Source organism: Dasypus novemcinctus, chromosome 7 (genome assembly GCF_030445035.2).
Source record: "Dasypus novemcinctus isolate mDasNov1 chromosome 7, mDasNov1.1.hap2, whole genome shotgun sequence".
In the NCBI taxonomy this organism is placed as follows: Eukaryota; Metazoa; Chordata; class Mammalia; order Cingulata; family Dasypodidae; genus Dasypus; species Dasypus novemcinctus.
In genome coordinates this window covers 8,192,096-8,219,174 of record NC_080679.1, presented here as the reverse complement: position 1 = coordinate 8,219,174, position 27,079 = coordinate 8,192,096, and the positions used below count along the sequence as shown (strand labels likewise).

The 27,079-nt window shown below is 50.4% G+C and overlaps 1 protein-coding gene and 1 long non-coding RNA gene across 4 annotated transcripts in view; one reads left to right on the top strand and one right to left on the bottom strand.

Moving 5' to 3' along the window:
* AGAP1 (ArfGAP with GTPase domain, ankyrin repeat and PH domain 1) overlaps window positions 1-27,079 on the top strand; it is a 617,334-nt gene that overhangs the window by 108,348 nt on the left and 481,907 nt on the right. The gene's annotated exons all lie outside the window — the stretch shown is intronic.
* LOC131279098 (uncharacterized) lies at window positions 1,079-3,293 on the bottom strand. Its single transcript, XR_009186426.1, has 3 exons — window positions 2,587-3,293; window positions 1,539-1,642; window positions 1,079-1,419 (listed from the first exon to the last, which is right to left on the bottom strand). It is a non-coding gene; the product is annotated as an uncharacterized lncRNA (long non-coding RNA).

The following is a 27,079-nucleotide window of genomic DNA, read 5'->3' as shown; positions in this document are numbered from 1 at the left end:
CGTTTTCCAGATGGCCGAAAACTGACAGTGCATCTGCTTTTAACGAAGGCAAAACCAGCTTGCATAAGATGAGTATGCTTTACCTTTTAGCCAGCCTCTAAATTTGGGGGATGGCAGGGACCGGTATTACTGCTGGGGAGACACTCTCAACAATTGAGAGCCCACGGCCTGCTCCGATTCAGCTTCTGTGCTATGCGTCCAGTCCCCAGTGTCTCTAAAAAAGTTAATGGAGCATCTTTTGCATCACAGTGAATCCTGCATCTCACCAAATGAACCAAGAAGAATGTTGAATAATAACATCGAATTTTAAAGCAAGAAGCTGCCTTTCTGACTTGGAACTACAAGCCACGTTCACCCTCGTCATCTCCTTTGGTTGATGAGAGGGTGAGTGTCAGGTGGAGGGGCTTTCCTGGCTCCTTGGGAGCAGAGTTGGGACCGGACAGGGGAGAGTCCTAAAGGTAGGCGAGAGAGTTGATGAGGACCGGTGGTTCAGCCAGTTGACGCTGGGTTCCACCTGCTCCGCTCTAGTCTGAAAGCTGTGTGCCCCGATGAAACTTGACCTTACTGCTCGTGAACTCTGGTGGGTTACGTGGGGATCTAGCTTCTGCTATCTAGAATCACACGTGCTAGGTTCCACACCCCACAGGAATAAGAGAACACACGGAAGCCAGGGCAGGAGAAGAAGGTTTACAGGGGTGCTTGCCCCCGCGGCCTGTTGTCCACTCTTGGGGTGACTGAGGATGAGTCAGGGCCCCTCTCTCAGCCTCTGCTCCATCTGTCACCTGGATGACTTGGACAGCAAGCTTTGTAAGACCGCCTTTCAGTGCGCCGCACTAGGAGGGTGGTTTGGAGTCACTCCTCTGTGCTCTGTGGACCCCATATTGAGTGGGGTCCGGGGGTGGGAAGTGGCAGTCTCACGCCTGGGGCAGTGTTCAGGAGAGGGGAAGTGGGGTGTGCCGTGGTGGCAGGTTTGGATTCCCAGGAATCTGCTTGGAGGCTCTACTAGGATTTTAGAATTTTAGATAAGAAAGGATTGATACTATCTAGATCTTGTGTTCCACCAAAAACTATTGTTCCTTTGAAAACATGTTAGATTTTAAAAATGCACCTAGGTCTGCTCAGTTTGACTCAGCAGTGCATTGATGGAATGCCTGCTGTGTTCTAGACTCGGAGTCACTGACGAGGAACCGTGGGATGTCTGTTTTACTGGGTGGGTTGGATGGATTTGACGTTTTAAAGAAGCCAGCCTCTGCTTGTAGGATGTGTTGTTTTTAGCTTTGCTCACTTTTATTTTTGGCTTCACAGATCGACTCTTCCGGAACATTCCCTCGTCGTGCCTCAGAATTACTCTCCCTGGTGCGCCTCTCGCATCCCCCCTTCCTCTCACAGGGAAAGAGTGCTGGCCAACGGTGCTGGAGCCTGGAATCGGGACAGTCCGGGGTCATGACTGTGTTTTGTAAAATTCCACTGGCTCCCCCTGCCTCCCTCCCTCCCACGTTATAATCTGGCTCTGGAAAGGGACCCGCCGAGTTCGTTACCAGCTGAGAGGAGCTGGGCCAGGGTGCTGTTGGGTGTGGCCCTGGAAGGGGAGGGAGGCTCGGAGAGTCCCTGGTTGCTGGTGGGAGACCTTGAGGGCTGGAGGCTGGGAAATGAAGGTGAGAGGAATGAAAGTGATATTAGAATGTAAGGGAAGGTCATTAAGCCTTTAACTTTCTCTTTACCCTTCCCACATCCCCTAGTGCCCAGACTGTTCAAATGATAATAGTAGTAATTGTCGTGGTAAAAGAAACACAGGAGCACCTCTAAGAGACTTGTGGAGAAAGGAGGCACTGGCTAAGTTCCACATAGAAAGGATTTGGCACGGGACTTTGTTGCTTCGAAGGATGCTTGATACAGGCAGTTTGGCATTTTGCTTTCTTGGTGTGCATGGGGCATTCTGAGCAGGTCCTAGTATGGCAGCTCTCTGAACACTTTTCCTTGGTCACTGATTTTAGTCATAAAACAAGCCGTGGGAACATAGGAGAGAGAAAATAGTTGAAGTGACCAAGGATTCTTGGAAGAAAATACAGTCCCAAGGGGGAGAAGTAAACATTGAAGTAATGCACCGGGGAATTGGCGGGCTAGGAGGAGGGCAGCTGGGAAATTAGCAAGCAGGCCCAAGAACAGGCTGAGAAAATAGAAAGGGCTAGAGCAGATAAAATTATTTGAGATTTTGAGAAATAAAAATCAGTAAGGTCTGGAGGCTGGCTAGGGCAGTGAAGGAAAAGGAGCATAGCAGGTGTATCGGTAAGGATAGGTTAGGTTGTGCTGCAGTAACAAGCAGTCTCCACATCTGAATTTAAAGCAGCAAGGGTCTGTTTCTTGCTCTCACCACAGGTGTGCATGTGCATTGAGCTCAGGCAGAGAAGCTCTGTTCTTGTAAGCTGCTCAGGGTCCCAGGCTGGTGGAGCAGTCCCTATTTCAAATGTTCCTGGTCCTGGGCCAGAGGGCCTTGTATCTGCAGTTCGATGTTCTCACCTAGAAGTTACCTGGCTTATAACTCACCTGCCAGGCCCCAACTGACCACACAGGGCCGGAAGTGCCTACCTCAGTGGGAGAGCTTGGCAGTGTTTGGTGTCCAGCTCTCAGAGCCAGGACAGGATTGGAGGTGGGATTCGTGGCTTCACATCCCAGAGGCAGTTCAGTGGAGATGTCGCTTCCGAGCAGTCGGAGGTTAAGTTCCTGGGCCGGGCAGGAAAGGATTGGCTGACCAGCTGAGAATCGCTTAATAATCTCTTTCTTTGAGGGAAACTTTTGTCATTGTTTTTAAGGAGGGTCAGTACTTACAAACAGAAGTAATCCAAGTTTTTAAAAATGTCTGGAGACTCTGTAATTGGTATCTGGTTTTTGGTTAAACAAGTCTGTCCTGTCCAGATTTCTCTTGGTGCTAATGTCCACAAGATGAGTGAATTTCAATTGATGCCATTGACACTCTCATACCACCTTGTTACTTGACGGCCCTTCAGAGTTAGTAGGCATGTCCTAGTAGGACATAATCTTATTTGAAATGACTGAAACGGATTGTCACCGTGTTTTGCCTTGAGTTCCACTTCATTTCTGTTCTCTGTTACTCAGGCACCAACAGCCTGTAATAACATCCTGCAGTTGGTTGCTCAGAATAGGTTAGGTAACTTTACCAACTGCTCATGGCTCGCCATTCTCCATTCATTCTCCCAAGCATCGAACTCATGAACTCACCAGCCTTTGTCCTTAGAGAGGGCGTGACCCAGTGGTAGACCAGATGGTGCAGGAGGAAATGTAGGATTGCTTTCTCTAATGTAAAAATTTTGAGTTGTTCCTGTTGGATCACTTCCTGAGTTCTGTAGCTAAAATGGAGTTCCTGGAGCCGGTGATGGGAGGGTTGGCTGGATCGGGTGCAGAGGAGGCGGCTGTGAACTGGACGCCCCCTCCCTTGGCTTGGTTTGGGGGTCGTGGGGTCCCATGTGGCCTGTCCGTTCACTCCATGTGTCTTGCACGAGTTGTATTTGCCTCTTCTTTGCCCTGTTTTCTTTCAGGGAAAATGGGATAATCCAAGGGGCAGTTGGGGGAAATGATGACATCATAGAGCTGAACAGCCGTTTGTGTTCTGGGGCAGGAAGGTGCTTTTCAAGGTAATAACAGTTCCCTGCTTAGGTCAGCAGAGCTGGAAAAAAGTCTGAACTCCCATGCCCTTCTTGCTTTTTAGAAAGAAAAGAAACGAAAAGAAGAACCCAAGAGCCACGTCTCCCTTTGCAGGGAGAGAGGTCTCCGTGCCCTGCTGGCCAGCGGTCGGGCTCCTCTCCTGGCCTCATCCGGGGAGGCTCTTTGGGGAATTTGAGAGGAAAAACCATAGGAAACTTAACTGAGCTTTTAAAACATTGGCCTATAAAATTTTTTCTTAAAGAAAACTTGACTAATTTGGAAATACTGGCATAGCCTGATTTTGGATCTTGAAGAAAGTTACTTCTTACTTAAAGACAATTGCAGAGACTACATTTGAGTTGAGGCTAAGGTCCTGAGGCCCCGGCCCCCTGGGTACTGGCCCCGCTCGGGGGCGGGAGGGTGGCCCTGCGCCCAGCTCCAGGCTGCACCTCTGCCACCGCCGACCCGACCTGGGCCCCAGCCCTGGGCTCTGGGCTCCAGCTCCGCAGGCCGAGAGCTGCCCGGTGAGCCAGAGTTCCCTCCCGCCGCAGGGCCCCGGGTGCTCCCTGGCCACCCTGCTGCCTCCAAGACGGAGTTACTTCCGTCTAAAGTGGCGGCGTCTGCTGCTTTTAACAGAACGTAGAAAGCCAAGTCCTTCCTGGTACCCAGCGCCGTGTAATTGAAAGAAAACCAAGCTTAAAAACATGCGGGCGCCTCTCCCGTGTAACCAGAGGTCATCATTGCAGAGGGCGTGACAGCAGCCGGCCCCGGCTGCGTTGGCCCTGCCCGTGCTCCGAGCACCGACTCCATGGCTCACCTGGGAGCCCCCGGCCAGGTGAGCCGTGGTCACAGCCAGGGCAAGCTGCTCGGCTCCTCTGCAGTAGGCGCGACACGGCTGCGCCTTGGGATCTGTGTTGACACCGCCAAGACGTGTCAGAACGGTTTCCAGTGGTCCTCCTGAGCTGCGGCTTGAAGGATCTCCTGCCTGCCCGGATTCCCCGGCGCCACCTCTTCCTGACACGCACCTTGAGCAGACCCACCTGCTGCCGCTCCACAGATGCACTCTGGGCTCCCTGCCCCCAGCCAAGTCCCCGGGCGCTCTGGAATGGGGACGCAATGGCCTTGGGCTCACACGGTCCTTGCAGGCCCCACTTCCCGCCTTGACCTCTGGCCCCTCTCCTTCTTGTCCAGTTGATCAGTTTCTCTTCAGCCGCCTCCTCCGGGGAGTCGTCTCGTCTAGCCCCTCGCGGTTCCCCCCCTAGAGAGTCAGCTGACTTGGGCTCGGGTTTCTTCCGGAGGTGGAGTCTTAGTGATCCTAACCTGCAGGCTGCTGCTCTCTGGCCCCTCGGCCGTGCCCGGCTCCTGGACGCTGTGCCCTGCTGGCCTGGTGTTCGTCCTTCACTGCGCTGAGGGTGAACTCTGCGCGATTGCTAATTAAAGATTCATTTTTTATTTATTTCCCTCCCCTCCCCCCCCCACCGTTGTCTGCTCTCTCTGTCCATTCGCTGTGTGTTCTTCTGTGTCCACTTGTATTCTTGTCAGCGGCACCCGGAATCTGTGTCTCTTTTTTTTGTTACATCGTCTTGCTGTGTCAGCTCTCCATGTGTGTGGTGCTGCTCCTGGGCAGGCTGCACTTTTTTCATGCAGGGTGGCTCTCCTTACAGGGCACACTCCTTTTGCGTGGGGCTCCCCTATGTGGGGGACACCCCTGTATGGCAGGGTACTCCTTGTATGAATCAACGCTGTGCATGGGCCAGCTCACCACATGGGTCAGGAGGCCCTGGGTTTGAACCTTGGACCTCCCATGTGGTAGGTGGACGCTCTATCCATTGAGCCAAATCCACTTCCCTCTATTGCTAATTAAATCCTTCCTGGCCCAGCCAAGGGGCCACCTCTTCCATGCCGTCTTCTCAGATGGAAACCCTCTGAGGTCAGGAGCCTGCAACTGAATGAAGGAAAGGCCAGCTACTGTTTCAAGGCCATGGTCATCTTCAGTGCAGCCTGAAGTATTTGCTTGAAGAATAGGTGACTTTAGGGGCTGGAATTTGGAGAAGTGTTTTCCTGGAGTTGCACACATGTGTGGTACCACCGGGGCTGGGGTGGGAAGAGGGGTTTTGATTCCTGTTCCAAAGTTGTGATTTACGATGCCTCAAATAAGATAGCTGCAGGTGCAGACTTCGTGCCACCAGAGGACCTCTGTGCACGGGTTCCCTGAACAGGACACCAAGGACCAGGTAGGTTTTCTCGTTGTTAAGCAGGAGAGGGAGTCAGCTGTGAACAGCAGTCCATGCATGTCACAGCTGGAGTAAAAATACAACCGCGGGTTTCTGGTAAAATCTACATTTGGTGTAAATGTCCCCATTTCTTTCATCAGTTATGAATACGATTTGAATCTCATACCTTTAGAGGAGTTTTCATAGAAACGCTCTTACACATTAGACAAAGAAATCCTTTCCCTCTCCTGCCTGAGTTGAGAACGTGTGCTCACTGTTCTAGAAACGAAAGCATTGCCATCATTTTACGAGTTTGGGGCGTGTTCATCCAGGACTGAAACCACTTCTTAGGCTGCTGGTCAGACACCTGGGGCGATGGGCCTCCTTCCCAGGAAGTTCTCCATCAACGTTGATGTTAATAATTATGGAAAAATTCTTCCGCTCTGCATTGTCACTGGAGAACCAGCAGACTGTGCTTTATTTCCTAATTGTGATCGTAATCCAAGCTCCATTTCACGACTGGGATCTCCAAATTGCCTATTGTTTCATACTTCTTCCTCTCTGGTCAGTCTGCTTGCTGGCTGAGCTTGGTGGGTTTGTGGGCGGGGCGGGGGGGGGGCAGGTCCTATTTAATCCCGGCGTTTATTTCTTCTCATCTCGGCGGGACACGGGGGTGCGCGCTAATGGATTGCACCTCGTGGCGCGGGCGCCGCCTCTGATGTGCCTGCTAAAGTGGGGCCTGGGTGCACCTTCGCGGGTAGAATGCGTGTGCGGCATCAAAGGTCCAGAAGGGCGGTAAATAATTCATGCCAGCAGGGCCTGGGCCCTGGTAATGAGCTCCCTGGCGACCTGGGGGCGCAGCTCTCCAGGTGATCTGCCACTCGCTCTTTGCCTTTGTGCTTATTCCAGCTGACAGATTCACACTCAATAGCTCCCACTATCCCAGCACCCAGGGAGAAGAGGATGACTCTGGGGGGGGGGGGTTGCCCCCAAGTCCTCAGAACCTGCCAATCCTCTGGCTCAGGTAAGAGGGCGGTGGTTCAGATGGGCAGGACTTGGGAGTTCTCTACCAGCTATCCACTGTCACCTGGGCGTGGTGGCCAGAGAGCTGGGCTTCCTCCCTGGCATTCCCACCAGGTGGGCTTCCGTGCAGGTCACCCAGCACCTCTAGCTCCTACTTCCGGCCTCGCCCCGAGGCTCTTTACTCAGGCCATCTCTGTGCCCACCCCTCTTTGAGATGTTTTGCTTCTGTTCTTGTGGGTGGGCAGTTTTGTGGTGCTGGCCCTCTGTTTCCAAAGAGAAGGTTAGAAAATAATACAGGTTTTATTGAACTAGTCTTGCAGGTAATATTCGTTATGAGCAAAAACCGGCTTAAGGATATGCGGCCCTTCGTAATTCGGCAGACGGTCAGGAAAGGGGCTCTGCCTTGCTGTGTAGACACGCCGGCGCTTGCAGCCTGCCTCAGAAGCCCTGCCTTCCCAAACTGCTGGCTTCCTTTAATGCCAAGTGCTCCCTCTACTTCAATGGGAACTGCTCATCCAGGCCCCTGCAGGGGAGCAAGGCTGGGGGAGGAATTTTTAGCTAAACACCAGAGCATTCTTGCCTCTGGACTTCCCCCCTTTCTCTTTGTTTTCCCGGAAAAAAAAACTACGAACCTTTGTAAAGGAAAGAAGGAAAAAAAAAGAGGAAACAACGTCACAGGTAAATAGAACCAACCTAATTATTCCATGTGTTCTACTGATGAATCTAAAGAAGCCGTAAGATAAACTGCTCATTACATTAAAATATTCCTCTGTGAGTGGGGCTAATTGGCACAGCCTCCCTAAGGAAGCCCTCTCTCCCCTGCAGCCCGAGGACAGGCTGTAATTACCGGTGAATTAGCATATGCTGCGGGCAGGTCGTCCTGCCCATCTGCTGTGGGGAACTTGGGTGACGGCTGGTCAGCAGTGGCCTGCAAGAATCCTTTGTCATTTCGGAATGTTACCTCTTTGTTTTGAGTTTCTTCTTCCTTTGGAAAAAAAAAAGCGAATGTGGCTCAAGCAGTTGGGCTCCCCTCTACCATATAGGAGGTCCAGGGTTCGATGCCCCGGGCCTCCTGGTGAGGGCAAAGGCTGGCCCGTGAGGCGAGCTGGACCATGGGGAGTGCTGGCCTGCACAGAGTACTGCCCCGTGCAGGGTGCTGCCCCGCGCGGGAGTGCTGGACCACATGGAGAATTGGCGCAGCAAGATGATGCAGCAGAAAGAGACAGAGAAGAGAGTCAGTAAGAGACACAGCAGATCAGGGAGCTGAGGTGGCACCAGAGAGTGATCATTGCCTCTCTCCCACTCCAGAAGGTCCCAGAGTTGCCTAATGAAAATACAAGCAGACACAGAGGAACACACAGCAAGTGGACACAGAGAGAGACAATGGCGGTGGCACATAGGGGAGAAATATATAAAATAAATAAATCTTAAAAAAAAAAATCCTGCCAAACGAGCCTAAAAGCCTCTTAAGTTTTCTGCTTGTTGGCATCTGGTAACTCAGCGTTTGTTCATCAACTATTTACTGATCGGCTAAGCACCGTACTGGTGCTGGGAAATGCTGGTGGGCAAAAGCAAGGGCTCTGGCCTTGAAGCACCTAGAGTCTAGGAAGATCACACTGGCCAGAGACTCACACTCAGACAGCTGTGATGTTGGCATGCTGACCACTGCTGCTCAAGGGAGGTGCTGGACCTCTGTGACAGAAGTGGGGTTGGGACAGGGCTTCTGGGGAGGGGCGGTGGTCTCCCTTCAGGTCTCAGCTGGGGTGGGGAGGTCAATCCTGAGAGGCAGCAGCGTGTGCAAAGGCCCTGTGGTGGGAGGGATGCAATGGAGGAAGTGGCAGAAGGCTGTATGGCTTGGGGAGGGGGGGAAAGTAGGGGTGGGCAGGGACCAGCCCATGCCCAGCTTTCCATGCCCAGCTTTCCTGGGGGACTTTGATATTAGCCTGGGAGCTATGAGCAGCCAGTAAAGGTTTCTGGTTTAGTCACTTTCAGCCATCATAGAAAGTTCTGAGGGTCTCCCCGTCCCCCCCACCTTGCCCTGTCCTGCCTGGCTTGGAAGTTGGGACATGCCAGGCTCTGGCAGACGCCTTTATCCACATGGTTTGCGTTGGGGCTGGAACAGTTAACTCCGCATTCACCACGAACTCTTTTGTGTGAAATAGGACGAAGGCTTAGGTGCCAAGAAGTGCCATCCTTTTCATTTCCTTTGCCTGTTTGGGAATAGATTTGGTTCTGTGGCTGTTTATTGTTCCGCTCAGATGTTTTCTCTACTTAGAGCACACGCCATATGTGATAGTCTCACAACAAATTTAACTCACTTGGCCTCAACAGTCCTAGGGCCGACTGCCAAAAAATCAAAGTCCAACAACACCCGGCCTGTGTGGGGTGTGTTTAAATACAGAATTCTGCTCGAGGTGAGTGGTCTTTTTGCTGGCATGCTTTTCTGCTAATAAAATGCAAATGGTCGTGGTCTCCTAGATGAAGAGTCTAAGAACTTAGTGATGTTTTCAGGCGAGCGCTCTGTTCAGGGCAGCACTGAGCCTGGGCCACTTTGTTTCATCGTCATGACACCCCAGAGCGGCCGGCGTGGTCACTTGCTCTGTCCAGCGGTGGAGAGCGAGGTTCCTGGGGCTAAGTGGCCGTCCAAGGTCACCGGGAAGTTGGAGAACCAGACTTCGAAATGAATCTGCCCACGAAGTCTGTCCTTTTTCCACCGTGCCTCCTATTGTCTTTTAACTGACCCCAGCGGAGAAGCCTGCCAGTATTGTTGAACTATCCAGAATTGAATTGATCCCATCCTTTACTCGCAGTTATTTTTTATTTTTTATTTTTTATTATTTTAAAGCACTGGGTAGCTCTGGCATCCCTAGGCAGAGAATTTATTACTCTTTGCCTAAATTTATCCATCAACATGGATCAAAAGTAGGCTTGGCATCATTCTCACCTCTGAGCCATTGTCGCTGATTTGATGCCAAGAGAAAGAATTTTAAGGCAGGGGGGTCAGCAGTCCTCCTGTCCCCTGACTTCACAGCATAACTATGCGTGCTGCTTCTCTCGGGGAGCTGGGTTCCTGCAAAAGTAGGTCAAATTATTGCGCGCGCGTGTGTGTAGTCATTACAAAGGCAGGATCCTTTCCTCAAAAAAGGAATCTCGAATGTTTATATATGTTTGAGGTGGATATCCAACACAGAGCGTGAAAGAGAGGTTTGATTTGAGAACAACTTCTGAACAACTTCTGAACATCACAACACTTTAAGCAAAATTAAAAGCAAATGATACTATGAAAAAAGCAAAGGATATTGAAAAAAAGCAAATGTAAAACTGGGAAAATATTTGCAATATATGACAAGAAGTTCTCTTTTATATGTAAAGAGTTTTTGAATAACAATTCTCCCAGCAGAAAGAGCAAGCCAAGAATCCATAAAAGAAGAAATAAAGTAAATAAGATGTTAATATATTCAGCTTCACTAATTAAAGAAGAACAATGTAAAATTATGAGATGACAGTTTTTACTCAGTTAAGCCCAATATTAAAAACAAAGACCCTGTGTTGGCAAAGATATATTGAAATGGGTCCCCCGCTTACATTAGTGGAGAGGAGGTAAATTGGGAAAGCCCTTTTGGAGAAGAAGTTTGTAGTATGTAACACAAGCCATCAACATCTATGTTTCTTTGATCTGGCAAGTCCATCTCCGATTAATTCAACCTACTATAGAAAGCTTTATCAATTTATGGTCTCAGAAAGCAGATGTGGCTCAAGTGACTGAACTCCTGCCTACCACATGGGAGGTCCTAGGTTTGGTTCCTGATGCCTCCTAAAGAGGACAAGCAAGACAGGAAGCTGATGCAAGATGATGCAACAAGAGACACAAGGAGGGAAACATAATGAAAGAGCAGGGAGCAGAGGTGGCTCAAGTGATTAGGTACCTCCCTCCTACACGGGAGGTCCCAGGGTCTGTTCCCAGTGCCTCCTAAAAAGAAGATGAGCACACAACGAACAGACACAGCAAATGCAAATAATGAGGGGATGGGGAGAAATAAATCTTTTTAAAAAAAATTTATGGTCCCCACCCCCAGCTGGGCTCTCACCTTACCCAGCTGATAAGGGATCGTGCTTGTTCAGCCTGATATCACCTGGTGCCTAGCACAGAGTTGACCTTCCGTACCGTTTTTGCTCTGAACATATAATTACTTTAAAAAATCATTTTGCAGCTTCACAAAGCTTTGGGAAAAATGTGCTTTTGTTGTATTACGTGAAGGGGGTGTGTAATTTTTAATGCCATGAAGTTCCCTAGAGATGCTAGTAAATTGAAGAAATGTCTAACTTTTTTCAAACTTCGAATGAATTAAAACGTCTTAAGCCATACCAGGCTCTCCAGGGATTGGGCAGGGCTCATGTATTATGAATTTGCAGTAAAGAAGGGAAACATTTGCTTTCATTTTTGGCACATTGAAGTGGACTTACCAGGGGATTGTGACTTTTATATAAGGATTAATTGTAATGGAGGAAAAATCACTCCTAAAACACAGAATGAATCTGTGTGAATAGATGAGGAACAGCAGTGAAAATAATAACTTTAAAAAGCTGAGTTTGAAAATAGGGGAATTAGACTTTGTTCTGTCCAAAGCATGGAAAGTTACTGTTTCCCCCCCCCCCCCCCAGAGGTTTGGAAAAGCCAGCCTTTAAGGGGAAGGATAGTGGTTGAAATAATTAAGTCCCAAATCGGCAGTCAGCAGTGTGCCTGCTGTTGCTTTTTTTTTTTCCTTTTTGAATAAAGGACATTTGCTTTTGAGTGAAAAACTCTGGTCTGTGATCTGCCTAAAGGTTTGGATTAGAAACATAACTTACCTTCAAGAGTGGTTTTTTTTAAACACTGAAATTAGATTCTTTAAGTGAATGCATTTGATACTTTTAGGATGTGAACGCACTAACTTTTTTCTTTTTCTTTTTGTCTTACGAGGTACAGGGATTGAACCTGGGACCTTGTGTATGGGAAGCAGGTGCTCAACCACTTGAGCTACATCTGCTCCCCAATGCACTAACTTTTGAATTTCAATATTAAGACCGTGATTTGGACAGAAAAGGACAAATAATGTATGATTTCATGTATATGAAATAAGTAGAACAAGCAGATTTATCGAGACAAAAAGTAGATTGGAGGTTACCAGGGCAGGAGGGAATAGAGAGCTAATCCTTAATGGGTGCAGAGCTTCTGTTTGGGGTCATGGAGGAGTTTAGTAATAGATGGTGGTGATGGTAACAAAACCTTGTGAATGTAATTATAATACCACTGAATTTTACACTTAAAGATGCTTTAAATGGGAATTTATGTGTTATGTGTTACCACAATAAAAAAGTTAAAAATAAAAGAGAATGGTTTAGGAGCCTGAGTGTCTTTTGGCCATGCTGGGAAGTGCCAACCAAGTTGCACCGTGACTTCTGTAATTTAGAGAAAATCAGCATTTAGAATGTTCAAGTCTTTATTTAACCACACACGTACATTTTGGAGGGTTGTGTAACTTCATTCTTTTTGACACACCATTTTTCTTCTTTTTCACACCATCCCTGCCATTGTGTCTTGTACCCCTTGTGTTCGTAACCCCTGGCTTTTGATTGTATTCTGATTCAGACCCAGAGCTCCAAATACGTAGGATGCTAATCATTTCTTCCTCATCACTGCTGAACCTCAGTGGCTGAAAAATTCCCACAGGTTGCCAGGGGTGATTTTGGGGATCAGTCTGCACCTCCTCTGCAGAATGGACGCATTGTTACAAGGCACCTGGTCTTGCCTTGAACTGTGAAGTCGCCATGCAGCCATTTAATCGGCCCCCCGCCGTTCCTGCGCTCCCTGACCTCTCCCTTCCGTAGCCCTGCTTTCCATTAACGCAGAGGCTTTCAGGTACAGTTATTTCTCACATCCCAAGCCTCTAGTTAAGGATTTAAGCCTTCACTTATTTGACCTTCCTTTGCATGAATCCGAGTTATCGAGCACCAAGAGGACATGGGCACACGTGCCAACGGGACAGCACCCCAAGGTGCCCAGAGCAGCCCCTCGGTCCTGAAACGCAGAGGTGTCTGCTCATCTGCAGCTGGCCACCTCTCGGGCCTGTCCATGTCAAAGCAAAACCCACCCAGGGCACGGGTGCAAGGAAGAGCACGGGATGGGCGGGGGACTGTGTCAGTAACTAGCCCTTTCTCCCGTCCAGCACCGGGGTCAGGAGTCTGAGCTCTGGACTCCAGACTCGACAGTCCCAGGTTTGAATCCCAGCTCAGCCACTTAGCTAGCTGTGTGACCCTGGGCCAATGCATTAGCGTCTCTGAGCCTTTGTTTGTGACAGGGGCCTGATCCTTGTTCTTTCTTTTAGCTTCCTATGGCTGCTGTGACAAATTACCTCGGAAGAGGACCCTCCTCTACCCTCCTCTTCATCTCCGCTCGCCCCAGCTTTGCTGAGCCATGGCGGCTGCTGGTCCTTTGGACTAGTTGCCCTGTAGGGTGTCTCGCGGGGGTCCTGCCCTCTCGCTGTGCCCGAGCCGGGGCCCTGCCTTCCTGGGCTCTGCAGCCCTGCCCTGGGTCCCTGGAGACCTTCCTCCTCACCATCCTTCTCCTGCAAGGGAGGTGGTGCTGGTGCTTCCAGGAACCAGTGCGTCCCAGGCTCAGCCTGCAAAATAGATGCAGAATGGGACGAGTTCTCGCCAGCTGAGCCCTTGGCACGCTGGCCCCGTGGGCAGCACCTTTCAAGGCGGCTGTTGCTCTTGCTCTCGTTTTCCAGCCAATAGTCCTGCTTCCCTCCCCCCTCCCCCCGCCCCAGACGTTGCTTCTCCCTGCGGCCAGGGCGGTCCATCAGGGCGTGACCCCTGGGACCTCCCCTTCTGCCGCTCTTCCCCCCTCGCCATGCTGCTGCTCCCCCAGCCCTCCTCGTGGCTCAGCCCCTCACTTCCTTTGGGCTGGCGCACCTGCCCCTGGAGGAGCCTTCCTCGCTGCCACAGCCCTTCTCCTCCCTTCCCAGCCTTTCTCCAAGAGCTTTGCACCCTCATGTATACTGTTAGCTTGCTTCTCTCTCCCCCGCACTGGGTGGAGTGTAAGATTTGAGCCGATAGGGAGCTGTGTCTCCAGCCCCTATAGGAGGTCAGGTCCGCTGTAAGCACTTGGCTGGCATTTGTTAGGTGGGCAGGCAGGTGAATAAATGAATGAATAATCTTGAATTTCCTCTGATTTCCTTAAAAAAATTTTTGTTTTGGGGTACTGGGCTGGAGATTGAACCAGGGACCTCTTAGGTGGGAAGCCGGTGCTCAACCACTGAGCTCCGTCAGCTTCCCGGAGTTGCCTTTTTTTCATTTGTTTGTTTGTTTTTGTTTTTAGAAGATACCAGGGATCAAACCCAGGTCCTGGGATGTGGGAGCAGGTGCTCAACCGCTTGAGCTACATCCACCCTCCCCTCTAATTTTCTTTTAGTAATTCCAAAATTTAGCTCTTGAGCTTTCATCAGTAGCACAGTGTTGGTGCCCACCTCATCGATGGCTGAGAGGGGAGGAGGTCTGTGGGCCAAGGGGTCTGCTTGAACCTTGGTTCTGTGGTCTGTCTGGCCGGGTGAGGGGCCCTGGAGAGTGACTGGATTTCTTTGTTCCTCAGTTTTCTCATCTATTCCAGGAAAGCTGGTGTGTTAGTAGTCCTACTGCCCAGCATTCTTGGGAGGATCAAGTGAAGTGCGTGTGTAGAACAATGTCAGGACTTTGCAGAGTGAACTGAAAGCCCTGCTGCCTGTCATCGTCCTCGTTATTGGGGGCACCCCATATTTTTATGTCTCTGCAATGAGAACATTTTATGTCAGGGGATCCCACCCCACCTCCCTCAGGGGGTCCTGCCCTGTCTGTGCTCTGGCTCCTCTGGCTTCTCTGGCCATCGGCTGCGCCGGCCCTGGTGCCTCCCGCCCTCCGTGTCTCCCTTGGCCATTGGCTGGGCTGGCCCTGGCGGCCTCCTGGCTGCTGTGTCCTTTGAGGCCTCTGAGGCTCTGGATGGCAGTGTCCCCTCTGGTCTCTGACGGGGGCTGCTCGTTCCTCGGGTCTACCTTGTGCTGAGCCCAGGGCTCATCCCCAAGGCTGTGAAGGTGGAGAAGCCGCAGCTGTTACTTTCTAGGCGCTCCTAATCTGGTGGGAGGGAGCCGGGTGGGGGGTGGACCCCAGAAGCGTGCTGCCCAGACCCCGTCCATGGAGAACCACGGCCTCCCGGGCACACTTCCTCTGGCCTCTTAATGACTCTCCCCTTTCCTTACAGACTGTGACCCGAAAACCTGGAGCAGAATTTAAAATACACCTCTTCAGCGAGCTGTGAGCTTGCTGCTTTCAACGTCAATTCCTATTAGCACCTCTGGATGCTTCAGCCGTTCTTTGCTGGCAATCGGCTACTATCATAGAAAGTCATCCAGATCATCACACTTTTTTTCTTGGCTTTAGGAAATTAGGTTAAAGATGATCAGGCTGACGATTGAGAAAGGCACCTGTCCTCTTTGCTTCCCCCTTCTGCCCCCGTGCTAGAATGTTCATTGTGGCACAGATGCCGGAGGTTCTGGGATGAGCTCACTGTCTGTGTTCTCTGGCCGTATCGAGGGCAACGGCCAGTGGTTGGTAGAGCCCTTGTCTTTGAAAGGTCCCTTGGCTCCAGGGCCTGGCACCCTCCTTCCACCTGTTGGTGCCAGCTGTTTTCTCTACGACCTGGCCCACAAAGCTGCAGGAGCCCTGGCTGGGCCGGTTCTGTGCCTTTTGGCCCCAATAGCTGACACTGACTGAGCCCTGAATGGGCGTGCACACACGCTGTGTCTTTCACGCTGCTGTGTCATCGTAGGAGTGAAATGACCTTGTTCCTTGTGTCTTCTGCCTGTCAGTGTTGCCGCGCGGAGCGGGGCGCAGAACTGTGGGTGGCAGGCGCCTCGGGGGGACCACTGTGCTGTGGGTGGCCTGCTTTCAGAGGGAGGGGAAGAGGGAGTCGAGAGAGTCCCCAGCAGTTTGAATGCGAGTGTATTGTGGAGTTGAGGAAAACTGGAGATGTGAGAAGCCATCTCATATGTCTTTTTTTGGGGGGAACAAATCTATCCCTTGCAGCTCATCTTCCTGTTGATTGCCTGATCACTCCACGCGGCTGCTGCTACGGAACTTTTAAATAAATGGGCCTTTCCTTTCCTTTGGAACTTTCAGTGCAGCTGCAGAAACACTGTCTCGTCGGCCTGACGGCTTTTTGGGATTTATGCCCGTTCTGCAGGCTGACCTCTGCTTGTTGATGTAGAATGCTGAGCACAACACCGGAATCTGGGGACATCAGCGTACAAATAAGATTGGTTATGCCACGTGCCAGCGTGTGTAAACATCGGTGACACATGTTTGGGGGATAGGAAATAAGTTAATTTGGAAATGGTGGGTTTTGGATCTGGCTGCTCGGCTGCGTCAACGGTTCCAGGAGGGGTGGCACGTGCCGCTTCGGCTCAGGGCGCTTCTGTTAGTTGCTCTCGTGCCCATCCCCACCCCACACAGAGGTGCCCCACAGGCCAGCTGCTGGGCCCGTGCGCCTGGAGCATGCGGCTGGGAATGACCACTGGGCTGGGATGCGAGGATGAAATTGCACCTCCAGAAAGTCTCCCCACGATGTGTTTGGATATATTTCTGAACTTTTGTATCTTTCCCCTGCCCTTCATTTTAAACATTTTTTTTTTTTTTTTCAGATTGAATGCCACATTGCTACTTTCAGGCATCCTAAGTCTGCTGTTTCTATAACTACCCCCTCCTTTTTTTTTGCCTATTATATTGTTTTTCAACATTTATAAACTTCTCAGTATTTTTAATGCGACAGGGTCATATTTAATAAGTTTTTAATTTTTTTTCATTTGTTGAAGTATATCACTTATACATAAATATACATAAACAATAAGTGTATAGTAAAAGTTGTGAAACTTACAAAGCAAACATGCATAACGTTATGCGGGCTCCTATAGCATCAACCCACCACCAATACCTTGTATGGTTATGAGACATTTGTTACAAATTATGAAAGAATAACTGAAAATCTTACTACTAACTATAGTCCTTACCTTTCATTTGGTATATTTTCCCCCAACAACCCTATTATTATTTTTTAAGTATATTTTTATGACAGAAGTTGTAAACTTACAAAACAATCATGCGCATGTGTAGAATTCCCATACAAGACCTCTCTATCAACCCTTCCCACCATGGTGGCACATTGTTGCAGATTATGATGCCATCAGATGGTTACCAAGTCCCTAGACTACAATTGGTATTGATGTCCAAGAAGATTATTTTTCCTTTCCATTTTAAAGATGGAATTCTGATACTGCTGCATGGATGTTAGACCAGTCCAGGTGTGCTTGGTGTAAAGGGTGTCTTGGAGGACCCCGACACCACTAATTATGGACAGAAGAACCCCAAGTACAGCCAGCGTGCTCTCAGGTTGGGTCTGGATGAGCTGGCGGCCCACTAGTGGCTCTGCATCCTCCACTCCCAGTGAAACCTGGCTGAAAGGAAATGTCTTATCATTGAGACCCTTATGTCTTAACTGATGCCAGTATAAAATAGTTTAGAGTGAAAAAAGAGAAGGACGAATGCGATAGGTGTCATCACACACCTCTGATTTAACATTTCACCCCATTTGTTTTCTCAATATGTAGCGTTGTGTGTGTAGTGACTTTATGAAAGACAGTGCCATAAATAGTGTGTGTGCGCGTGAGAGAGATCGAGAAGCAATTTATGCAAGAGCCACAGATGGAGAGCTTAACCTGTCTCCCCACCCCCTCCCCGCTTGGTGGAAGTTGGTGTGTCTTCCCGTCTGTGTCTCTAATCAATGACCTGAGTGTGTAGCTTTACACAATACATGCTATTCTGTGTGAGAGATAAGGACCCACTGAGTAATAACACACTGTAGATACCCTTTACAATTTGCCCGGAAAAAAATTGTTTTCAGTACATATTGCTCTGGTTCTTTCAATCTAAGTGCTATAGAGTATTCCATTTAGAACTTCAAACCTTTCATTTCTTCTGCTCTGTGTACTGGGGGGGGGGGGGGGGAGGATATAAGTGTTTGTGTATATGCAGTGGAGAGAGAGGAGGGAGAATCTAATTCTGCGAGGGAATTCAGCTGTAACCCACTGTCCTCGCAGGTGTGAGTGCAGGGCTAGCAGAATCGCAGCAGGTGCTTGAGGGAGCGTATGATGCAGCTCTTTCCTCTGTAACCTCGAGATCTCTGAATGTAGCAGTAAACTCTGCACAGACCTGAACTGCTTGCAGATACCACGCAGATGACTCAAATCTCAAGCTCTGGGAATGACGCCTTGGTAGCAGCCATGAGGATGAGTGAGATGTGCTGTGACCTGAAAAAGGTGTGATGACCTGCAGGTGTTGGGCAGTTGAAAGCCTGGCGCAGGCAGCTGGAAGAAAATCACCAGCTTCCTGTGTGGCTGAGATTAGGGCTGGCTGTGTGCATCCTGGAGAAGTGTGTATTTCCTGCAGAGGCAATGCTGGGAGGGAGAGAAAACTGTGCTTTGAAAGTGCGTGGCCATTGATCCAACTGCACTGCTATTTTTTTGCAATTTGGAATCACCAAAGTTTAGTTCTTTATGTAACCTACAACTTGAAGGGGCATCAACAGTAACAGGTGACAGCATAAAGAAGTGTAGCTTTGTTTGTAGGAGCTCTTTGCACAACTCTTCTTATAGGCAGTTGGCTGTAATTATATTACACTGGAGATGGAATATGTAATCTGAAAGACAACATGGTTTGTTTTTAGTCTCAACTGGAACTTTCATTGTAACCATGGTTTAATGAGATTTCCAAAAGAAGAGTAAAATAGTTTAGAACATTTTCACATACTATTGGTAGGCTATCCAGAGGGCATCTTGACAGCCTTAAAAATGTTTACACATAGCATCTAGAAATACTTAGAGAAATATATGAAAATTGAATAGTCACAGAAATATAAAAAAACATGTATAGGTTTTTGCTGCGTTTTATAAGAGGAAAAAGTTGGGAAGACATAAATGTCCAACTTTAGCTATGCATTTATTGTTCAGCGGACAAAAATGACCATGATTTGCATAACTAGTTTCATAAGTTGACGAATTACTGGGGAAACCCAGGTATGGTGCATGGCAAATTTGTGACATATTAATGCAATTGTCTTTTCTTTCTTTTTTTTTAAGTTAGGCTGGTAGTTTATTAAGAAAATGGGAGAAGAGAAATAAAATAACAGATTATGATCCAGGCAAAGTGAGGAAAAAGAGCAAAAAACGGTAAAAAGGACTGATTTACAGATTGCAAATCCCCATCACCTTTCACTGGTCCAGGCAGAGTGTGAAGGGGCAGAAGCAGTGCTATTGTCTTCTAAAAGTATGTGTGTGTATTGGTCAGCCACAGGGGTGCTGATGCAAAATACCAGAAACTGGTTGGTTTTTATAAAGGGTATTTATTTGGGCTAGGAGCTTACAGATACCAGGCCATAAAGCACAGTTTACCTCTCTCACCAAAGTCTATTGGCACATGTTGGAGCAAGATGGCTGCTGACGTCTGTAAGGGTTCTGGCTTCCCGGGTTCCTCTCTTCCTGGGGCTTGCCCCTTTCTGAGTTCGTGGCTGTGTTATCTCCACAAGGCCAGCTGTAGACTGTAAGGTAATGGGTTGTTTCTCTTTCCGGGGCCTTCTCTCTTTCCTCATGACCAAGCTCCTCTGTGAGCTTACTTCCCGGGGCTCTAGCTCAAGACTCCAGCATCAAAACTCCAATTCTGTCTTTGCCATGTCTTTTATCTACGAGTCCCCACCATCTCAGGGATGGGGACTCAACACCCTATTGACATGGTCCAGTCAAAGCCCTAATCATAATTTAATCATGCCCAGGTACAGACCAGTTTACAGACATATTACAATATCTATTTTTGGAATTCATAACCATATCAAATTGCTACAGTATGGTTATAGGAATTGGGAAGGAACATACCAGAATAGTAGTGATGGTGGCTTTTATGGGTGAGCTTTTCTCTTTGCATTTTTTTTTTTGTTCAATATATATTCCTCCTCAGTGAACTTGTTACTTATATAAATAAAGTTATTGAGAAAGAAGTAACTTGAATGATATTAAACATCTCTCTTCTAGGGGGCAAAAGCATAGTTGGAAGTAAAAAGTTCTAGTGCAGGAGATCTGCAACATTTTCTGTGAAGAGCTAGGTGGTAAATGTTGTAGGCTTAGTGGGCAATATGGTTGCTGTGGCAACTATTCAGCTGCTGTTGTCCCATGAAAAGGGCACATGGATGGGTGTGGATGTGTTCCAGTAAAACTTTATTTACAAAAGCAGGTGGTGGGCCAGATTTGCAGTTCGTTGGGCGCTGTTCTAATGGGCTACATCATGAATGTGAATATTTGAAATCCAATAGTTTTGGGTCAAGCCACCATGCCAGGTTTATTGGGCTTGTTCTCACTGTTCATTGGAAGCAAAATTTTCAAACCAAACTGTGTTCATTTGACAAATGAGAGGTAACGTGGCCTGTTGCTCTTATTTACTGTGATGCTGTGGGATCCTTTTAGAAAAACATTCAGCCTGCCCATTGTTGTCTGATCCCTGCTCGGGGCCCGGAGCCGCCCTGAGTTCTTGGGGTTGGGCGCGCTGATGCCTGCGGCTCCGTCTGGTCACTCTGGCCAGTCCTTATGGCACAAGGGCCGGTGCCTCGGGCTCTCCCTCGCAGTGGGGGTCAGCGGCAACCCTCCCTGGTGTCTGTGATTTGTGCACCCCCAAGCCCGCAGGGCAGACCGGGTTGACGCTGCGTCCTTTGAGACTTTCCCATTCAAGATGACTCCATTATGGGGCTCAGGTTCATTGCTGGGGAAAAGGAATGCATTTTCTTGGCAATTTTTCCCAGTGGTTTGGTTGTTTATTTTGAGCTCTGTCCAAAGGGAGATGGGGACAGGGTCAGAAGTAGAAAAATATGTCCTGGAATCTTGTCTGGTGGGAGGAAGAGGCTCCCTACACTTGGGAAAGGAAGTTGCATGCTGCTGGAAAAGCAGGGAGGGGATAAAGTGGGCATGGCGGCCTCGGCGGGCGCGAGGAAGGCGGTCAGAGGAGCCCTCCACTCACGCGCTGCTCAGCGAGGCGGGTCAGGATTTGGTGGAGGAGAGAGGGCAGGATACCTCGGCTGCGCGCACCCAGGTAGGGCCCCGGGCTGCGCTCCTTTTAAACGCCTTTGGAAGAAGAGCCCTCGCCTGCCTGCCCTCCTGCAGCCTGGAGGAGAGGAAGCACTGGAGACACCAAGCAAGAGCCGGGACCTGGGTGGGGCCGGAGCGGAGCAGTGTGTTGTGTGGGTTTCTGGGCACGAACCTGGCGGGGAGAAGCCCGGGGCTGCAGTTCAGCCAGAGGAACGCCGTGGCGGGGATGCCCAGGAAGCAAGATCTTGCAGGGGAAGCTGGGATCTGACCTGGCGGGGACACTCTGGACAGACGTGGCTGGGTCTCCGAGTGAGATGCATTTGACGTGAGCTGGGCTCGTTGAGGAGAAAGGGAGGAGGTCGGGATGCGAGTACAGAGGCTGTGGCCACGTGCTCCTGGCTGGGGAGGGGAAGGCACGAGGGTGCCGGGGGACCTTTCCAGACTTGTGCTGTCTGCAGGTGTCAGGTGTTGGGGGCGGCAGGGAGGACCCAGTGGCCGGTGCTGGGCTCTCCTGGGGATTCTGGAGTAAGGAGTCATCCTTGACCATCTGGTGTGAATGTATCGTGTGGGAGGCAGGAAATGGCCTTTACTCGGGAGATTTTTCTGATGCCTTATTAATCAAACGTTTTTTCTGAGGCAGATATTTGCCATTTTATCACTTTGTACTAAATTTCTCTGACGTGTAATTTTTTTCCCAAGAGGATAGTAACACATGCTTGTGTGAAACTTTTTAAAATAATGAATTGCCCAAAGATCTTTCCTCCAAATAAAACATATCGAAAGAATAGTTGTGGTTTGAAAAGCAGAGTCCTGTCACATGCCATGTTGATGGTTTGATGGGGCAACTCCTTCTGCACATGTATATTTGTTTCCCTCTGCCGCCCATGGCTCCCTCATCTGTTGTCTTTTTGTTACATGAGCTCGTTGCATCAGCTCGTCTTCCGTAGGCATGGGAAGCGAACCCAGGACCTCCCGTGTGGGAGCAGATGCCCCAGTGCTTAGAGCCATATCTGTTCCCGTGTATATCTATTTTTAACCTGGTTGGGATAGGCTTTTGTAGCGCAATGAAACCCTCACAGGTGTATACCATCATCATTTTCCCATGTGCTGTCATGATATAGGAACTTCCTGTTATACTTCATCTGTATTTGATAAAAAATAGGGGCGGGTACGGGGTAGTGGTGGGATGATTTGCGCTTCAGTTTTGGCGTTTATAGTCGTGATGCTTACTTCCTCCTGTCCTGCCTGGTAACCACCCCTTAACGTGAAGGCACATTTGTCCTTCATTGGAACAGGGCTGCCTTCCCTTCCCCCCTGCCACCATGGCAACGCTGCGCCCTGCCGCCTCCGGTCCCCCCCTAATTATTTGAACCGAGGCCTGTGTGCGCCCCAGCTCGGCGCTGGGTCTGCATAATGCATGAAGTCGCGCTGCGGCCCGATGCAAACAAAGAGCCGCCTCTGAGAGGTGGGCAGGTTGTGGGAACGCGTTCCCCGGGAGCTGTGAATCATGCCAGACAACTAGGCTTTGGCCTGTCAGAAAATATTTTGACAGGGCCCGCAGCCTGGCTCCTTCCCAGACAAATGCGCTGGAATGCTCCGAGTCCAGGGCAGCAGACCCAAGGGGGATCCACGGCAGCGGGGCTTGGCATCCCTGGAAACCCACGCACCGGAACTGCTGATGCCCGCGTTCTCCGGGGCACACTTGATGGTTCTAGTGCCGTCAGCCTGGTGGCTGGTTACACGGAGAAATGCCCGTATCACCTCTGGGGCGAGGATGGACGGGGCCACGCCACTCCAAGGCCAAGCACAACAGCCAGGGGAATAGCCCAGGAGAGGCCAAGGCCCCAGCGAAGGGGCAGCCAGCGGGGAAGGCTTCCCGAGCCGGCCGAGCCCCGTGGGTGGGCAGGGTGCCCACGTCCGAGGACACGTCGGGGTGAGCCTGCCCCCCCACGTCAGTCCACAAAGGCCATACTTCCCAAGGGATGTCTTCCCCTAGCACCGTGCACCTCCCCTTCTCCCCAGGAGAGGCAGCGATGCCTAGGGGTTTTGGGCAAGCAGGTCAACCCTTCCATGCCTCGGTTTCCTCCGCTGTGAAAGGGACATGTAGCAGCTACCTCAAAGGGTATAGGGTACCCTCAGTGCCTGAGAGGGCCCAAGGAAAATGCTTGGGAGCGGGCGTGGCATGTGGGAAGGACTATTTAAGCACAGGCTGGCGTTGGTGCCAACCCTCTGCTCAGCTGCCCAGATGTGCCCGTGTCCTGTTTGGCGGCCACTCTCGAGATGCCGTTGAGGTGCTCTGTGGCAGCTTCTGGAAAGCCTCATTAAAAGACGGCTGGGTGCTCCTTCGCCTCTTCCACCCTGCCTTTTCCGTCTGTCTGCTGGGTAGATGGTGGCTGGCTGCCATCGTGGATGATGGAATTGGAGGGCGCCTGGCTCTGGGGCTGCCAGCCGCCTGGGACAGGCCCCTCAGGGCTTCCTTCATGTGCGAACGCCTTTCCGTCTTGTTTAAGCCACTGTTATTAGGGGCGCTCGGTTATTTATGGGCACATGACCCTAATTGAGAACCTGTTATCTGCCGGACCTGAGGGCTTGGCCACGCTGGCCCCTGGGTGAGCGTTGGGGTGAGCGCATGCTGGCTTTCTGTCTGCCCACCTCACTGCCCGGAGGTGGGCACAGCAGACGCCCCAGCAGGGGCGGAGCCGACCGCTCCGGGCTGAAGAAGTCAGTTTCTGAGCTCTAGGGCCACTGGCCCCCGCAGCAGCTGTGGTGGGGTCGCTATGGAGGGCGCCCCGTCTTCCCTTGGCCAGGGTGCTTCCTCTTTGGAGCTTCTACTTGCTGCAGCAGTGAATTTTCCATACGTCATGGGCTTTCGTGCACTGCCAAATTCTGGGGGACGCCTGAGGTTGCCTCACATCTGTATGCTGCTGGCTGAGATTTCTAGGGTCGGTTTTCTGAGCTGGCACTGGCTGGGGCCACCACGGGGAGGCTTCTGTGGCTTTTGCTCTTCTGACTTCACCTGGCCTCCCTCTGGGGCTGCCGTGCTGCCCAGGTGGTCGTGTCTCTCCCGTGAACCGGCCCGGCACGCTCATCGGTGGCTCCTGGTGGCGTGCTGGTGAGTGGTTGACGGCGTGCCCTGCTGCTTGGATGTGCCAGTTGAGATTGCCGTACTTGTTTTAGAGAGGTGTGGATCACTGCTGGCAGACAGAGGTAGCCTTCCTGGAAGCCTGGTGAGGAGGCGGGAGGAGGCCTCTGACTTCCTCTAAAGTCAGAGCCTGGCGTGGGGCCTCTCAGTCTGTCAGTCTGGGCAAGCGTGGTGGGCTTTTTTTTTTTGCCGTGCTTGAGCCCCTCCCCTAAAGCTATAGCCCGGTACCCTTCATTTTCCCAAACCCTGGACCCTTGGGCATTGCTGAAACGGGGATGGAAAGAAGCAGCCAGGGCTTTAAGACAAATTGTGGGATTTTTCACTTGATTGCCCCATAGTTGTTTCTTTCTCCTGAATTTCTTCTTGGAGCACTGGCAATGGTTTATGTATATGTTTTGAAATCCGTGCTTGCGTTTATGTCGGTTCATTTCTAGATGGAAGTTTTGCTTTGGGGAGCTCGGCGTAAACAAGTTTCCTGTTAATCTATGCATGTTTATATTTCATCCTCACATCCTTAGTAGCTTAAACACGAGGGCCAGCTGTGTCACTGTAATCGTCCTATACCCCGTGTGCGGTGCCGTTTAAAAGAATAGAGGGTCTGATTTAGGGTTTCCTTTAGGTTGTCTCTGTAACCTGGTTTCGCCCACCAGGGGAAGCGCGTGTACGGCTTGTGGTAAATTAGAACCTAGACCCTGTCTATCAGAAAACCGTGCCTGACATCTTCTCTGATCCGGTCCGCCACCTTTTGTTGAGGCCCACACGAGTCCAAGACCCCAGTAACTTGCTGGAGACAGGCCCGCCGTCACAGCCCTGGGGATTCTTCTCTGCTCCATGTGGACATTCCAGCAAGCTCTTTCGTTTGCATTCCCTTCTCCAGCGTGGAGTTGAGTCCTGTGTTTTTTGTGGCTTTTACCTCATCTGATTTCTCCACTTCCTGTTTTAGTTGTGCAAGTCTGAACTGAGAATGTTGGTTTTTATTTTGCTCGAAATAAAATTAGCTTTTCAGGATTGGAAAAAAGGCTTAATTTTCAGGAGAAGATTGCACTCATGTTCCAGGGGGGAGGCTTTGTTTCGCTCTCAGTGCTTTTCTCCCCTCATTGTTCAGTAATTGAGTGGATGGAGAAAACAGTCCCTTGTCCACCGCTGGCCTCCCAACCCCCTGAGTGTGACGGTGCCAGCCAGGGGCCGGCCTCCTTCTCCAAGTGTGGCCACATCTATGGGGAATATTCTCTGTTCTTCCTCGGTTCCCAGCCCTCTGAAGTGGGCACGCTCTCCCTGGCCTGGGACCCTCGCACAGTCTCCTGCTCCAGGGTGGTGGGCCCAGGGGGAGTGGGGACAGCTGTCCTGAGGTTGGCGCAGAGCCCCACCCTTGCTAGACTGTGTGACAGTGGATAAGTCCCTGACCTCTCCCCGCTCTCCACGTCCTCATCTGTAATTGGGAATTAGCATCCTACCCGAGATAATTTGAGGAATGAAATGATACATTCCCATGAGTTGTGTGTCCCATCACACTCCTTGTAAATGCAAGGTGTTTTTTCCATTGACCCTTTTTTTTCTGCCAAATGGGAGTCAGCTATCATTTTGCTTGGCGGTAGGTTCATCTGGGAAAATAAGGTGCTCTGAAAATTGGTTAGACTCTATCCGTAGGTATATAAAATGGATGAATTCTTTGGCCCATCATTTAAAAAGTTCCAGTTTCTGAGATAGTTGATGATTTGGCAAAAGTGGTTTCTTACTAATAAGGAAGAAAAAGTCAGATGGAAGGAAAGATGCACTAGGATTTTCTTTTTGGAAAGAATTCTGTTAGAGCATCAGGGGACATTGGAATTAGCCTTGAGCATTTTCCAGAAGCTCTCCCACTGCCTTCTCCAAGCCAGGCCAGAGGGAGCCATTTGGGCGGAGGAACACTGTAGGTGTGAGGTGGAAAAAGTTGAAGAAATTTTGGAAATTTACCAGTAGGTTGTTCTGGATAGGACCGAAGTCTAGATGAGGTGCTAGAAAACCTCATCTTACGGAGCAAAGGATTCTAAGGAGTAGGATAGTGTGAGGCCTTCATTTACCTCAGCTCGACTTCTCTTTTCCTCAGTGAACGCTCTGAGGTTTTCCCTTGGGGTGCCTTCCCAGGATTTTACCTGCCGTGTGCGGAGGGCCAGGGTCAGGTCCTGAGCCTGGTGAGTTCTGGGGTGACAGCCCTGGCTGAGTTTCTGTGGGATCACCAGATTCAAAGCACTCGCGCCGAGCTCTTTGAGCTGCTGGTTGCGATTGTGGAGAGGGAAGAGGGCATCGGCCACGCTCCCTCTGGGTAACGGCGGGTGTGCTGGAGGACCTGCTGGCAAACCCCGTGACGCCACGGCCCGCTGCCCCTCCCAAGGCCCCGAGCCCCTGGGCGCCTCTTGCTCTCTGCCTGCTCCCCGGCGGCTTCCACGGCTGTTGGGCCAGCCCCGGGCTCTTCCGTCCCCGCCAGCTCCGAGGTGAATTGGCCTGACCAGTGCCTCTGTCCCCAGCCAGCTCACCACAGGTGCTGGCACAGGGTGCTCCATTACCCTGGCCTCAGCTTCTTTACCTGTAAAATGAGGATAAGACCTGCCTTCCAGCGTTTGAGGATTTGCCAGGCACCTCGTGAGAGTGCAACAATATGTGAACTGTTATTTTTAGGAGGAAAGTGCAGGTGAGGAAGTCCCAGGCCAGGTGGCAGGACATGCCAGGCTCTTCCAAATTGGAACACAATGTACGGATCATGTTCTAGAAGAAAAGGAACATGGGTGGGTGGTCAGGAGCTGTAGCTGCTGGTTGGTATTGCGTTTTTGCTCCAAGGAAAAGTTGTGAATAGAGTCTAGTTAAAAATAAACGTT